Source organism: Lissotriton vulgaris, chromosome 12 (assembly GCF_964263255.1).
Source record: "Lissotriton vulgaris chromosome 12, aLisVul1.2, whole genome shotgun sequence".
Classification (NCBI taxonomy): domain Eukaryota; kingdom Metazoa; phylum Chordata; class Amphibia; order Caudata; family Salamandridae; genus Lissotriton; species Lissotriton vulgaris.
The window spans coordinates 113339965-113353749 of NC_141700.1; the positions used below are offsets into that span (position 1 = coordinate 113339965).

General features: G+C 47.4%; 1 protein-coding gene across 2 annotated transcripts in view; it reads left to right on the forward strand.

Annotated features, from left to right (window-relative positions):
* Positions 1-13785, forward strand: part of MINDY1 (MINDY lysine 48 deubiquitinase 1) — a 77373-nt gene that overhangs the window by 294 nt on the left and 63294 nt on the right. Inside the window, exon 2 of one of the 2 annotated variants that reach the window (XM_086947446.1) lies at positions 10781-10887. The exons of the other annotated variant lie outside the window; for it this stretch is intronic. The gene's annotated coding sequence lies outside the window, so the exon portion shown is untranslated. The remainder of the gene's footprint in view (positions 1-10780; positions 10888-13785) is intronic. 2 annotated transcript variants of the gene reach the window in all.

The following is a 13785-nucleotide window of genomic DNA, read 5'->3' on the forward strand; positions in this document are numbered from 1 at the left end:
GACTGAGTGTGGCTGCCACGTCGTGGATACTCCGTTTCCTGCCCGTGGTATCGACTGATCATCTGTTGCATTCTGGGATTTGTAGTCTGTGTGCTGCCATTGAGGCCGTCCAATTGATAAAGATGCTAGTTATTCTCATAAAAAAGCTGTGAATCCAGGGAGCGCTGGAGCAAACAGATGTGCATTCAGTTCATTACACCCCACCCATCGACGGAAAGCTATTTAAACCCACATATAGGGGTAAATAAATACACTCACTTTTAGGAAAGTAAGGTAAATAAGGTTCCTGTTTTGGATGTACGGCCATCTTTTAAATTATGTTTAATTAGGATTACATATGACTCGAGGACGCCCCGAGTCCACTCCAATTATTTCATTTATCATACCTCTGCATTGTGTTTAGTAAACCTAATGGACCCGATCTTGAGAGCATTTTTTTTTTTCACCAATGAAACAGAATTTGAAAAGATGTCCGGCCCCTTAGTCACGCAACCCCATTGTTTAATGGGCTGAAGAGATCACTCGGGTACATCGAATCTCAGGAGCTAGCCATTGGAATTGTTTGTCAGTAAGGACCGCATTAAGTTCCAGGATTAGCAGCAAAGTCACTCGTTATCGAATGTGCGTAAATGCAAATAATGCATGCATTGTGTGGTATAATGTGGCTGTTTTATTTTTCCTAATACTCTGTAAATATTTGGATACTTTAAAAAGAAAGCTATTCATTCAGCTGAGCCTTTTTTAGATTGCTTTTCAACACACATGTATAACTTTGTCTTGGAAGGAGAGGAACGCCATTCTGTTGTTTCTACTCCCCATACAAAAGATCGTGTGCACCACATACATTGTTGTACACAGCAGAAACAAACGTGTACCTCGTTAATTCAGCATATGCCGGTTACTTTCAAATGTTGCCTAAATTCTTGGATTGTCCCTCGCTATCAATTAATTAGGGGTTCATAGAGTGCAGCTACTCACCTGTGAGGTCTCAAGGCGCTGGGGAGGCTGCTGATCCGTTTGGGCACTGGGGTTTAGTCGAAGAGCCAGGTCTTGAGATCTTTCCTGAATTGCGTAGCGACGGGGATTGCCTGAGGTGGAGAGGCAGGGTGTTCCTGGTCTTGGCTGCGAGGTAGAAGGATCTTTCTCCGGCTTTGGACTTGTGGGACTGTGGTCGGGGCCAGTTGGACGGAGGGAATGTGTTTGGTGGTTACGTGGAATGAGATGCAGTGGTTCAGATATGGTGGGCCTGCGTCGTGGATCGCTTTGTAGGCATGTGTGAGGAGTTTGAAGGTGATTCTTTTGTTGACTGGGAGCCAGTGAAGTTTCCAAAGGAGTTCTGTGATGTGGCAGTGGCGGGTGATGTTGAGGACCAGTCTGGTTGTGGTGTTTTGAAAGCTCTGTAGTAGTTTCCTGAGGAGTTTCTGGGTGATGGCGGCGTAGTGCGTTGCCATAGTAGAGACTGCTGGAAATGAGTATGTGGGTGACTGTCTTCAGAGGAGGTCCATATGAATGTCTTTTGAAGCAGGCGGAGTGTGGGGAAGCATGATGAGGATAGGGCGTTGATATTGCGGCGAGGAGTCCAGCATGATGCCAAAGTTACTTGTGTGGTCTGTGAGGTGGAGGGGTGGGTCCCAACTGGAGTACTTTGGTCTTGCCAGAGTTGAGTTTGAGGCAACTGTTTTTCATCCAGGTGGCAACGGCCTCCATCCTGCTGTGGAAGTTAATTCTGGTGGGTGTGGGTTCGTTGGTGAGGATCAGCTGGGTGTCTTCAGTGTAGAAGACTATGTTGACCCTGTGGTTCCTGACGATCACAGCAAGGAGGCCCATGTAGATGTTGAAGAGGGTGGGACTCGGGGAAGAGCCCTGGGGCACTCCACAGCTGATCTCTGTGGGTTCTGAGGAACAGTGGTAGTCTGACTCGCTGTGTTCAGCCAGTGAGGAAGGAGTGAAGTCAGTCCAGGTCCTTGTCGCAGATGCCGGAGTTGTGGAGTCTTGTGATTAGGGTGCAGTGGGAGACTGTATCGAAGGCAGCCAAGAGGTCCAGCAGGATAAGGGCTGCAGTTTCGCCCTGGTCAAGGAGGGGGCAGACGTCATTGGTGGCAGCGAGGAGTGCAGTCTCTGTGTTGTGGTTGCTTTGTAGACTGGATTGGGAGATGTCCAGGATGTGGTTTACTTTGAGCTCAGAGAGTTGGGCATTGATGGCCCTCTCGATGACCTTGTTGGGAAGGGGAGCAGGGAGATGGGTCTGAAGTTCTTGAGGTCTGGCTTGTCGGCGAATGGCTTCTTCAGCAGGGGATTGATCTAGGCATGCTTCCAGTGTTCAGGGAAGGTGTTGGGCTCGATGGAGCAGTTGATGGTGCGACGAAGCTCAGGGTGATGGAGGTGGCTGCTCTATTGAAGATGTGATTCGGGCAAGGGTCCAAGGGTGCTCCTGGAGTAGATGCTCTTCATGGTCTTGAGTGTGTCATCTGTGGTGAGCAGGGTCCAGTTAAGCAGGATCTGTTGGGGTGTGGTTGGGTGCGATTGCATCAGGCATAGTGGGAGGGTCTTGGGTGTCGAAACTGTGGTAGATTGTCTGATCTTGTGGTGGAAGAAGGTGCTGAGTTTGTTACAGAGGTGTTGGGAGGGTGGGACGACTGTGGTCTCACTGTTGGGCCTGGCAAACTCCTTGACGATGGCGAAGAGTTCTTTGAGGTTTGCGTTTTCGTTGATTCTGTCTTGGAGGGCCATTTGCTCTGTGGTTTTGAGAAGGAAGTGGTGTGCGGTGACAGCGTTTTTTTTAAAAGTTTGCCTGGGTTTCTTTGTTCCTCCATCTCTTCTCGAGCAGCCTATAGGTGTGCCTGGAGTCTTGGAGGGTGGGAGTGAACCAGCTGGCTTTCTTAGAATGTTGCTTGCCTTCTTGAGGAGTGCCAGTGTCAACGCAGATGGTGAGCCATCGGTGGAGGTTGCATGCTGAGGTGTTAGCGTCTGCTGATGTCGGCAGTGTGGTGGTGCTGAGAGAGGCGGTGAGATGTTCTTGGATCTTGTTCCAGCTATGACTGGGGAGGTGTGGGGGGGGGGGGGGGGGTGTTGGTGTACGTTGTTTGTGGTGAAGGTGAAGTGCATGCAGTGGTGGTCGGCCCATAGGAGTTCTATGGTGTGGTTGTAGGTGATGTTTCCACTGGTGGAGAAGACAAGTGTGTGTTCAGCTGCTTGATCGGAGTGGTGACTAGTTGCTTAAGTCTATTGTTGGTGAGATTCCCCAGAAGGAATACAGTATTCTTGTCACTGGGATTGCATAGGTGAAAGTTGAGGTCACCGAGTAGGATGTAATCTGTGGATGCGAGAGCCTGGGGTGCAGTAGTCTACATGGGCAGCTGCGGGCGATCATGTTTACCGTGCATCCATGTGAATCATGGGGATTCTGTGCAAGTTGGGACGGCATTGTGTCCTGTGGCAGCTGCGTTTGGAGATACTTAATCAGAGATGCAACCTTGATTTCATCATTTGCGGTTTTCCACCTAACACCAGGACTCCTACATAATATAAGAAGCACAATTGGATTTGAGTATCTTATTAAATATCAGATTGCTTACATCTACTAAATCAGGAATAGATTAGTCTGTCCTGAGAATCTGGATGAATCCATGTAGATGGGCCCTGTGTCTAGATTATATCTAGCAAACAATCTGTATTCTCTGACCTGATTTTATGATCTGACGTGACCTCATTTTGGTCCCCCTGCTACTCCACTCCGTCTCGAGCCCCGAATGCTATTCTTGAGTGCCCTGGTGAAGATGTGACCACAATTGCGGTCTTCACCGAAAAGCATGGCGGCGCAGGTCAAAACAGGAGTATCAGGACTAATACATCAGATTGAACTGCCTATGTTAATGTTTATAATGGTGGACAATTTCTTACTTAGTAAGACATATGATCTACACTGAAGAGTTAGAAGACCCCCGTACCCAATAATGACATCTAAAATCTCAAGTGAATAAAGCTCTATCTTTGTCCTGTTGCATTGTTCAAACTCCTTTTATCTTGACTGTGGACACAAAAGGAGATATGTTCTGTGTTTGTGCAGTTTGGATGTGTGTGGTATGTATGATGTGTGTTCAGATATGTATGTATGTATGTATATATATATATATATGTGTGTGTGTGTGTGTGTGTGTGTATGTGTATATATATATATATATATATATATATATATATATTATAATAATAATAATTATATTTCTGTGTCTCCAGGTAAAATTCCATCCCCCAGCACATATTCCGTTTTTGCTTTGCCTAATATGGGCAAAATTGCCATCTTGGTAAGTGCCTGATACAGAAGTAATCAGATCAAAGGTGTCCAGTTAGCTCTTGCACAGTGTGACTTGGCTCCCTGATCCTAGTAAGCTTTCTAACTTTGGACCCATGTCAGCTGACATATTTTTGTTGTTGTTGAAATTGGTAAATTACTCCTCAGATGACAGATTATGCAGCAAATTCATATTTACTTCGAAAAAACATGATTGTCAACTGTCGTGTTTTCCAGTCACAGTACAGTGTGGCAGAGAAAACCAGTGATGTAGTCAGTAGACACCATGGACTGCTGTGAACATTATTTACATGGGTCGTCCATTGAAGCTCGCACATTGCAAGCGGCCTATAGTTAAGGACGTTTGACTATAATTTATTGGCACACACCAACTACGTTGGTTCTGCTATGAACAGAGGTCCATTCTAAAATAAGGTGCTTAACAAATTACATATTTTTAAGTGAACCTTGAAGTCACTCTGAAATTATTGCTATCACATATGGTAAGATTGTGAAGTGGAAATATAGAAAGAAATATTAATCCTCAAAATGAAGTGCGCCATTTTGATTTTAAGTGCAGCGTACAGCAAAGATTTTGTTCTACTGTAAGATGGAGCTGGATTTGTCAAGTTAAAAACAGATTACTCTGGTCTGTCAACTGGCTGATACAATGCAGTAGTTTATCCAACTGCCTAAGTGTTTTTAGTAAATAATTCATGAAGCATGGTATGCCCCATAACAGTGCGGTGAGGCAAGGCATGTGCATTTCAGGAATACAATATGGTAGGAGGAAAATGGAGAGCTTCTCGGCGGAAGTCAATATGCACATAGTAAAATGTAAAGGACTCCCCTACCCAAACAAATCCTTGCAACGGATAGTAGAACAGGTCACTTATTTACATGTTGAGCTCGCGCCACTGGAGGAGGCAGTAGGTCGGGGCAGAGTCTGTTGCATACCTGTTCACCTGACTGACACATTTATAAGAGGAGAAAAGGCTGTCACTTGTAGGACTGACTCTGCCCCAGTCTGATTGGCTTTAGCAAGGCTTCCTGGAGACTTCTCAGTTGTTCTTTAGGCCAGTCTGACTATGTTTCTCTTGATGGCATGCTTGCTTTGGTACGTGGGTTGAGCCGGGGATCTTTCCACCCTGCCTCCCAGCCAAGATGGACATAGTGGGTTGTAGAGCAGTATCTTCCTCTTGTAAACAGTTCAGTCATCGCAAACCACATTTATTGCACAACACAAGACTGTCGAGTTATGCATTGTAACCTTCTGACTTGTCACTTTTTAGGTCTCGCCTGTCGATGCGCATGCGCATCGAGCAAGCGAGACTATAGGGGCTCATCGACTCTTTATCTAACTTGCAAGGAATCGTGGCGATTCCTTGCAGTGCCCGTGACTTTTAAGGTCAATGCGCATGCGCATTAAGCTTATGCGCATGCGCATTGACCTTAAAAGCGCGTGCGCGTGCACGTCCGTCTCCTAACAACACACACACACCCTCTCCCCCGCTCCGCCCCCTCCCGCCGTGTCGCATTTCTCTTTCTCCTCCCCCTCCCCTCTCTTCCTTCCGTCTAACGCCGTGTCGCACCTCTCCCCTCTCCGCCCCCTCCCCGCTCCGCCCCCTCCCCTTCCCTCCGTGTCGCATTTCTCCTCTCCCCTCTCCGCCCCCTCCCCTGCCCGCCGTGTTATTTGTTTATTTTACCCGCCGTGTCTCTGCTGCTTCCCCCTGTCCTGTCTCTCCTCCTCTCTCTCTCTATACCCTCCCCCTCCTCCCCACCACTCCCATCAAGTCCCTCTGGCCCTTCCCTCCTCCCCGGACCCCACCATAATTACAGCGTGCGTATGGCTCTAGAAACCGGTCTGAAATTTTGAATCAATGACAGAGTAACCTGCAAAACAGTGTTATTATTTGAAGAGCGCAAATCACAATCTCAGACCGTCAATCAAAACAAATTGTAATTAAGTGTGCACGCCACTGTTCTAACACGCTACTCCCAACACTAGTAAGCTACAAAAAGTGTGTTACTGATAAAACGGGTAAGAAAGTGTACTAGTCACTGACCGGATAACCCGCAAAGTAGTGAACGTAGATAGTGTTCACGTCACTGACTCAGACGTTCAGCTAAAACAATATGCAAATAAGTGTGCACATCACTGTTCCAGTGCGCTGCATTAAATACTGCAAACTTTTGCTTTCAAAATGGCTGTGCGCTTTGACGTCATGCATGCACCCCGTCCGGAACACAGCGCTCCTTTGGCACTCCGACACACTGGCATGCTGCTTGGAATCTCCTGATTGTTATGCACGCAAAAAGAAACTCCCACGCGGCAGCGCTGACAGAGATGCGTGTTAGCCGATGAGGTACTATACAGTTTGCGTGGATTTACCCATGTAAACCCGGGGTCTGGGGTATAGATTGAGCAGACGTCCGATAATTTGAATACTGCTGATGTCTGCCTCGTATCGCTGTTCCCCTTTTGTTTTCCTGTTGTTGAAGGCTTCGCCTCCCCTACTCCTCCTACTCTCCTCCCACTCTCCTCCCGTCTGTTCCCGCACTCCTCCCCGGCTCCCCGGCCGCCTCACACGCCTGCTGGCTTCACTCCCCGCTGCAGGCGGCCCTGCGCACTCTAACCGCCGGCAAATCTACACAACCGCACTAAATAGGCTCACCAATGAGCAATGTACAATATGCAAATTTCATCTTGACATGTACACCCCACTGGCAATGACAGACGTTGTACACCTACTCAGTACATTTGTAAACGCTGCAAATACCTCAAAAACTGTTTAGTGTCGAAATGGTCCTCAATTTTGAATCCTATGCAGTTGCAATGTACACCATAATTACAGCGTGCGTATGGCTCTAGAAACCGGTCTGAAATTTTGAATCAATGACAGAGTAACCTGCAAAACAGTGTTATTATTTGAACAACGCTGACATTCTCTCTCTCACACACTAATACACAATCAAGCTAACGTACATATTACACAAACATATACACCGGCACACACTCAGATATACACAAAAACGAATACACACATATATAGCAAATCACGCCCCCAAAGACACAAATAAACAAACAAGTACCCAGACACACACCCAAAGACACACTCACACACGAATACATACACCTACCCTCTACGACACGCAGATACGCACAAACATCCTCACACTGACACACACATATATCGATACACAATCACGCAAACGCAGATGATCTTATTAACAAACACACATGCACTCACACAAAAACACAGACGTACACACATTGCCCTCACACGCTCAAACACAGATATAAACACGCACTTAGATACACACTCAGACACGCACGCTTACACACACACATTCTTACATTTCTGTACCATGCCCCTACCAGACAAGCACACGTATACAGACACACACCACGCAAGTTCACACCCGCCTCTCCCACAATTGCCACTGTTTACGTTCATACATCAGCCGTCACGTAATGTACGTTTCGCCCTTAAAATAAATCAAAATGTACTGAGTGTGATCAAATATAGGAGTCTTCAAACCTAAATGCAGCATAAATGCATAAAGACAGTGAAGCAACACAAAGAGATGTCTGTCAGCTGTCCCCGTCTATCATGGGTTGTGTGTACACACTGTCTAGATAAGTGCACATAACCGATCCGTTATTAATGGTTTCCTATCTCAACAGAGACGCTACTGTTCGTATATGATATATAAGCATCAGTGACGCGCTTCGTGCACGCAGCTTCCGTCCGTCGGTCGCTCCAGCCCTCTGGCTGAGATATTCCTAGAATGTACAACGCATCTGACAGAGCCATGGGAGCCCGGGCCTATGCTGAGGGAGTCTGAGCGGGACAGATCCATCGAGGCTCGAGGGTGAGGGGTGCACGTCCTTCACACGCCCTCGGGTGCGAGGAGGACCGTGCTGCACCCTGGTTACTGGGCCTCCTTATTCTAGGCCCTGTTGTCTGAATTGCAAGAGTGTACTTACATACAAACAAATGGTCACAGCAGTAAGTCCTATTTATTCCTACTAATATGGCAAAGGAACACCATCTTTCTACACATTAGTTATTTCCTTTCTGTATGCAACTTTTCATGAGGAATATGGAATGAAGTGATAGTGTCGAAGTGAACGCACATTTTGGAAGGTGTGAACACTGAGCAATATACACATGTTTATGCGGGCAAGCAGTTAGTCCCTTAATTCATATCGCTCCACACACACACTCACCCTCACTCACACTCACCCACCCTCACTCACCCTCACCCTCACTCACCTTCACCCCCACTCACCCTCAACCCCTCACCCTCAACCCCTCACCCTCCCTCACCCTCATTCACCCTCAACCCCTCACCCTCACTCACCCTCAACCCCTCACCCTCACTCACCCTCAACCCCTCACCCTCACTCACCCTCAACCCCTCACCCTCACTCACCCTCAACCCCTCACCCACTCACCCACACTCACCCTCACTCACACTCACCCACCCTCACCCACCCTCACTCACCCTCACTCACCCTCACTCACCCTCACTCACCCTCACTCACCCTCACTCACCCTCACTCACCCTCACTCACCCTCACTCACCCTCACTCACCCTCACTCACCCTCACTCACCCTCACTCACCCTCACCCTCCCTCACTCACCCTCAACCCCTCACCCACCCTCAACCCCTCACCCACCCTCACTCACCCTCACTCTCACCCTCAGCCTCACCCTCACTCACCCTCAACCCCTCACCCTCGACCCCTCCCCCTCAACCCCTCACTCACCCTCAACCCCTCACTCACCCTCAACCCCTCACCCTCAACCCCTCACTCACCCTCACTCTCACTCATCCTCACTCACCCTCAACCCCTCACCCTCACTCACCCTCACTCACCCTCACTCACCCTCAACCCCTCACCCTCACTCACCCTCACTCACCCTCACTCACCCTCAACCCCTCACCCTCACTCAGCCTCAACTACTCCCCCTCACTCACCCTCACTCACCCTCACTCACCCTCACTCACCCTCACTCTCACTCATCCTCACTCACCCTCAACCCCTCACCCTCACTCACCCTCAACTCCTCACCCTCACTCACCCTCAACCCCTCACCCTCACTCACCCTCAACCCCTCACCTTCAACCCCTCACTCACCCTCACTCTGACTCACCCTCACTCAGCCTCAACTACTCCCCCTCACTCACCCAAAACCCCTCACTCACCCTCACTCACCCTCACCCACCCTCAACACCTCACCCTCAACCCCTCACCCTCACTCACCCTCCCTCACCCTCAACCCCTCACCCTCAACCCCTCACCCTCAACCCCTCACCCTCAACCCCTCACCCTCAACCCCTCACCCTCAACCCCTCACCCTCAACCCCTCACCCTCAACCCCTCACCCTCAACCCCTCACCCTCACTCACCCTCAACCCCTCACCCTCAACCCCTCACCCTCAACCCCTCACCCTCACTCACCCTCCCTCACCCTCAACCCCTCACCCTCAACCCCTCACCCTCAACCCCTCACCCTCAACCCCTCACCCTCAACCCCTCACCCTCAACCCCTCACCCTCAACCCCTCACCCTCAACCCCTCACCCTCAACCCCTCACCCTCAACCCCTCACCCTCACTCACCCTCAACCCCTCACCCTCAACCCCTCACTCACCCTCACTCACCCTCACCCACCCTCACCCTCAACCCCTCAGCCTCACCCTCACTCACCCTCAACCCCTCACCCTCACTCACCCTCACTCACCCTCAACCTCATGCTAAAGATTTACAAAAAAACCCATAAACAATTCTAAAAGCACTAACTCTAATGCTGCGAGACCTATTGCATTTCTAATGCTTGTTTATTGTTTTGGCTCAGTAACCTATGGTGGGTGTAAACTGAGTAGGTAGCCACTAAGTTAATTTCATCTGTAGTCTGCATCCAGCGAGGAAACGAGAGCTAATGGAAGCTAATGGGGTCCTACCAAGGTGGTCTGGGCAGTCGACTCTCTCAATTGCTCATTAAATGACGAGGCCCTACCAGTGGCTTTTCTAATTTAATTTTGCGCAGACTTCTGAGCGGGTCAACCCCCCCCCCCCCGCCCCCCATTGGAGTGGATGGCAGACATTTTTGCAAGGCTTTGATTTAAATACTACATCATTGTTTCCATAAATTGATGTGTGCATTATTGAGACTATCATCATGCTGGATACGTTTTTTTCGTTTGATTTATTTAGTACTAACCCCAGAGGACCTTTCTAAGTGCACATTGCATTAAGTCAAATGCAAATTTTTGAACTGCTTTGCCTCCGTTTAATGTATTTCCTGTCTTGAATAATATATGTGTTTGTTTCTGTAATACATACCGTTACGCTTCGTTCTCAGCAAGTATTTAAAGCTTTCATTTGGGATAAAAAACTCTCAGCCCAAATGTTCATCTAATGTTCAATCTTTCATTAGATCCCACATTCCACAAAGTCTTCATTTGTTTTTTTTTCAGAAAGACCCTCGTAAAAGCCCCAATTATGCATGGCTGTGAGAACTCCTGCAAAGCTAGCGCTGGCCTCTGTCACAGAGGCGCGTCTCCCAAGTGCACTCGAAGAAGCAGTAAAAAACTTTGTTCAATTATTCATAGAAGAACACCGTTCCACTCGACCGCTTTCATACGGTGCTAAGCATATGTGGTCATTCTTCCTGGGTGTAGACTGAGAAATAATACTGAAATTCTATTTTCCAAATGTGAGTTGTAATAAGCAAATCTGAAAATCATTGTGGACTGAGAAATACAGCGTTACTATTGCATGTTCCCCTGGAGTACAATATGTTTGTTTCTTTTTGAGGACAGCACGTTCAAACCAGTAAAGCAGAGCAACTTGTCCGCCTAAGTGGCTTGGCATTAGGATCATGAAGAGTAAATGCTTCAGAGCCATTAGAAGCTATTTGTCTATTTTCTATGCAGTCAAGCCTGTTGCCTGTGTGTTTTCACACAGCGAGGCCTAAAACAGTTTACAAATGTCAATTGAAATTTATTGGAGCTTGTGTGCAAGTGGCATCCCAACAACAAAAATGTTTGAGCAAAAAAAGAGAAGCGGGGGGGGGGGGGGGGGGGGGGGGTCACTGCCGGAGTCGTCTTGGTGTCCATGCTAAGTTTCAGGTCTCTAGATTTTTTTGGGCCTTTGATCTGTGTGCACAAGCACACTTTCTCTGCCTTTCTCCTTCTCGTAACGTTTTGCACATGTACTTTTTTCAGCCTAACTATATCGTACTTTTTATCATTAGGAAACAATGTTGCAAGTGTAAAATATATGCACTAGTACAGCATGGGTACAGTTTTAAGTTATTTAACCATCTTCTCCTTGCATCAGTCAGTGCTGTAGTGGAGTTTAAGAGTTGCGGCTTAATACCAAACTTTTCCACATGACTGAAGCTTTGCTATCAGTCAGTTAAGGATCTGGCTGTGTGGAAAATGAAAAATCCTCGTTGGCCACGTGTCTTTCCTCTATATACTATGTAGGATTCCTCATAGGAACTTGGAGAAGATTGTTACTCTCACACCATTTTTCACAACCCTGAAGCTTTGTATTTTCTCTAAAAATGTATTTCCAACCACAGAGATAAATCTGAGAGGTCACTCTGTGATGGCAGCTTATTCACACGCAGACAGCTTCTAGAAATCGTTGGTTTTGAAGCGGTTGCTGGGTGGTTCAAGCCGAGCTCTAGTTCAGCTGCTAATTCTAATAATTATCTTTGGGTTTTCAATATCAACTTGCATATCAAACATTGCACCAATAGACCTCTTATTAAAAAGATTACATAGTTCGAGAGTACATACTTCCAAATTCTATATACAATATTCTTGCCAATCGGCAAACATTGCGTCCACCAGAGGGCCTATATCTTCATGTAGGGACGTTGTTCCATCAGTTCCCCAATATTTTCTTATGCTTTCTATTCGCACCGCGGGCCTTCTAGACAAACTCCTCCACCGTAGCGCAGAAGACTATTCCTCTTGCCCATTCCTTTAAAGTAGTGGCCTCTGCATCCCCCCCCAACCCCGGGTCTTGCCACACCTTTCTTTGCCACCAGGAATCCCATGGTTTCAAACAATCTGGTGCAGCGAAGACCCCCTGGCACTCTCATCAGTTGCAGTATTCAGGGATCGACCAGAACCACCCTGCCAATGACCTCACCAGGAATGCAACATAGGGATTTCCAGTAACGCTGTATAATCCGACATGACCAAAATCACATGAAAGAAATCCCCCTCTGCATTTGGCATCCAGTACAGCTCTGCGTTTGCATTTTCCCCATTTGCCAAAGGTGTTTTGGATCATAATAATACCTGTGTAGGTATTTAAACAATGTAAGGCGCACCCTTGAGGACACTCCCAAGCACTGGCGGCCGTCATGGCTTCCCTCCCGTCATCGTCCAGTCTCCGCACAACCTGTTCCCATCTCTGACGGATTTGCTTGAGGGGCGTCAGGGGCATTGTGCAGCAGAGATGAGTAACTCTGTGAAATTCCTTTCTTCTCTAGTTTTGATGATATTACCATCTCCCCAGAGGAGAGGTTGTCTGAATTTTATCTAGTTTTTACCGATAGACCTCCAAGGCATGATGTAGTTGACAGTAGCGATAAAACTCAGCCGCATAGGCACCCCACCTGTGAGTCTTGGACCCAGCGGAGTGGCCACTGTTGCATCTTCTGGACACCTGATGGACCTTAACGCAGCGTTTCAAAATATAAGGGCTATCATAGTAACATCCGGGAGGGAATTGGGAGTTTTACCCCGTACAGCATATGGAGCAGTTCATTGTGTTCTATCCAGGGTAGCTCCAACCTCTGCAGGGGATCCAGCTGGTCATAATGCAACCAGTCATTAATAGGAATCTGTTGTGCTGGCCAATAGTAAAGTTGTACATCCGCCCAACTCAGGCCAGCCTTGTATGGAGAAGTGGCACTTTGAAAATGAAACCAGTGGGACCCCCCCTGCCCACAGAAAACCAGACACCTCCGACTGGATCTCCAAAAAAAGTTGCTGTGGCATTATGTGCGGGTAGTATTCAGCTGCTAATTCAAGTTGACGATGAGTTTATTCGGGTCTTCAGCTTACCTTCAGTTCTATGAAAATTGAAAACAGAAACACTTGAGTGCCACTAAACAATAGTCCAAATCTTGGTTGATATTCTTGTTTATTTTGTTACTTTTCCGTTCTATCCAACAAGTGTTTGGTCTTATGATAGACTTTATCTGGGCTAGAAATCATATAATACATAAATTAATCATCAAATATAGATCAGTCAATTCTTCATATAAGATCAGTATATGTCTAATATTTAAAGTGCACATCTTCCATAGACTAACACAACCTTAATGGTGCAGAGAAATAATCCAGTATTACCAAAGTCCAAGACAAAATTTTAAAAGCCCCAAAACAACCCATAGTTATCACCTGTGCCTAGGACCCATCAATACCTGTGTGCAAGAGCCTCATCAGATAGAAGT